General features: G+C 49.3%; 1 protein-coding gene across 1 annotated transcript in view; it reads left to right on the plus strand.

The window, feature by feature from the left end:
* RNF139 (ring finger protein 139) overlaps nucleotides 1-2899 on the plus strand; it is a 15246-nt gene that overhangs the window by 503 nt on the left and 11844 nt on the right. The gene's annotated exons all lie outside the window — the stretch shown is intronic.

Below are 2899 nucleotides of genomic sequence, written 5' to 3' on the forward strand. Positions count from 1 at the left end.
GTACTGGGGGGCCCCTCTGTCACGGTATATCGCTGTACTGGGGGGCCACTCTGTCACGGTGTATCGCTGTACTGGGGGGCTCCTCTGTCACGGTGTATCGCTGTACTGGGGGGCCCCTCTGTCACGGTGTATCGCTGTACTGGGGGGCCCCTCTGTCACGGTGTATCGCTGTACTGGGGGGCCCCTCTGTCACGGTGTATCGCTGTACTGGGGGGCCACCTCCTGTCCACAATCTGGAGCAGTTGCCCATGGCAACCTATCGGCTTCTCTTTCATTTTCAAAGTTTAAACAAACTGAAGAGAAGCTGATTGGTTACTATGGGCAACTGACTGAAGATTCTATTTGCCTGACTTGCTGGTTTCCGTAGTTTGGTTGCCTCCTGCTTGAGTCAGGTCGGTGATTCAAGGTCAGAGGCGGAAGAACTGCCATTCCTGACCTGCCTCTGAAATGAGTCATTGCCTGGCTGTAAAGTAAAAGTCAGAACTCCTGAGCTGCACTCTTCTCCTGAGTCAGTGGTATGTGGACCATTGATTGACAGGCAGCTGCCATCTTACTGTCACAGGCTTCTATTAAAGCCCAACTCTGCTTTCAGCTTTACAGTTCAGGTGTATCAATACAGAAGTCAGTTTATTTTTTTTAGAAAGCAGAATGAAGTAAAACAAAGCCTGTCCCCTGCCAGCTTCCTGCTTATGGTGGGCCCTTTCTCTTTGTGGAAGCAGTGGTCTCTCTGCAGAGGTCCAACACGCCCACTGCTGAATCAGAACTAGAGCTCTACAATCAGCAAAGCTCATTCTCCTAATTGATCTGAGAGCTCTAGATCTGACTAAGCAGGTGGTGTGTCAGACCTCTGTAGGGAGACCACTGGCAACTAATGTCCAATTTGACAGGTTCACTTTAATGGGCACTTATTAGGGATGCGCCGATACCGTTTTTGTTGGTATTGCGTACCAATATTATTTATTTTTTTTGGTACTTGCCAACATCGGAAGACCTATTAAGGAAGCCAGTCGGCGTGTAATGTCTCGCCACCTGGCTTCCTGATTAGCCGGTCAGCGTGTAAAGACTCGCCACCCGATTAGCAAGCAGTCTCCATGCTCCCTCGTCACCAGTTGATGAGGAAGCATGGAGCCGGCTTTCTGGCCAATCAGGAAGCCGGGCGACGAGTAATGACTCGTGGCTTCCTGGTTGGTGGAGAAGCTGGCCCATCAGGAAGCCGGATAACGAGTCATTACACGGCGCCCGGCTTCCTCATTGGCCAGGAAGCTGGCTTCCTGGCCAATCAGAAAGCCAGGGGGGGCGGGTAATGACTTGCCACCTGGCTTCCTGGTTGGCCAGCTTCTCCACCAATCAGGAAGCCGGGCAACAAGTCATTATTCGCTGCCTGGCTTCCTGATTGGCCGGAAAGCCGGCTCCATGCTCTCTCATCACAAGTGACGAGGAAGCATGGAGCTGGCTTCCTGGCCATCAGGAGGCCGGGCAGCGTGTAATGACTCGCTTCCTGATACCGGAAGCTCAGGTATCAGGCTAGGTATCGGAGCATTTGGGCGAGTACATGCCAAAAATACCCGACATCGGCACTGATGTTAGTATCGGTGCATCCCTAGCACCTGCAAAAAGATGTTAACTTGGTGTGTCTAAAGCTTTTGACAGCAAATGTTCTCCCTCGTTATCCTGATGAGCGTTGTCACTGGGACTAAAAAGCGTTTGGGAACATCAGACATTTTACAGTTGTCACCAGAACAGGAATAGATGGCAAATCTTCCAGGGGGGGGAGAGATTCCCTCACTTTGGACAGATTTGTTCTCAATTTGTTTCTGAATACAGAACAGGAAGTAAAAAGGAAATCTCCCCGCTGGTACAGAGATGGCAAAACAAACCCAACCTGCTGGTTTTAACTATTCCCTGCTCTATGCAAAACGGCTTTAATTATACTCTGAAGCTCTTTTACCCGTCAATGGGATGAATAGAATCATAGGAGGAAATTCCTTTGCTGAAGAAAACACCGCTCTGTGCTAGTCATGTGATTTCTGATGAAGGGAAGATCCCATTTAGATTTTTCCATCCCTTACTGGAAGTAAAGTAAGGAGCCCCCAGGAGCTTTTAGCCATAATGTGCTCTAGTATGTGCTGAATATTCACACTATATGGCTGACTTGCCTGCTAAAGCAATCCCTGATGAAATGCAAATCTTCATCCCAATCTTCTGGGTTTGGAGTCTTTGGCCACTTGATTGGCCCGTCCCCGGAGTTTCTTCATTTTGGAAAGGAATACTTAAAGTAGAATTAAAGTCTTCTTTTTTTTTTGGTGGCATAAACACTATATTAATAAAAGTATTGGGACGCGGCCTTTACACGCACATGAACTCTAATGGCATCCCAGTCTTAGTCCGTAGGGTTCAATATTGAGTTGGCTCCGCCCTTTGCCGCTATAACAGCTTCATCTCTTCTGGGAAGGCGTCCACAAGGTTTAGGAGTGTGTCTATGGGAATGTTGGACCATTTGTGAGGTCAGGTACTGATGTTGGAGGAGAAGGCCGGGCTCGCAGTCTCCCCTCTAATTTATCCCAAAGGTGTTCTATCGGGTTGAGGTCAGGACTCTGTGCCGGCCAGTCAAGTTCCTCCACCCCAAACTCCCCCATCCATGTCTTTATGGACCTTGCTTTGTGCACTGGTGCGCAGTCATGTTGGAACAGGAAGGGGTCATCCCCAAACTGTTCCCACAAAGTTGGGAGCATGAAATTGTCCAAAATGTCTTGATATGCTGATGTCTTAAGAGTTCCCTTCACTGGAACTAAGGGGCCAAGCCCAACCCCCGAAAAACCACCCCACACCATAATCCCCCCTCCACCAAACTTTACACTTGGCACAATGCAGTCAGGCAAGTACCGTTCTCCTGGCAACC

The sequence above is a fragment of the Nanorana parkeri genome, unplaced genomic scaffold, assembly GCF_000935625.1.
Source record: "Nanorana parkeri isolate BGI_ZX_2015 unplaced genomic scaffold, ASM93562v1 scaffold566, whole genome shotgun sequence".
NCBI lineage: Eukaryota > Metazoa > Chordata > Amphibia > Anura > Dicroglossidae > Nanorana > Nanorana parkeri.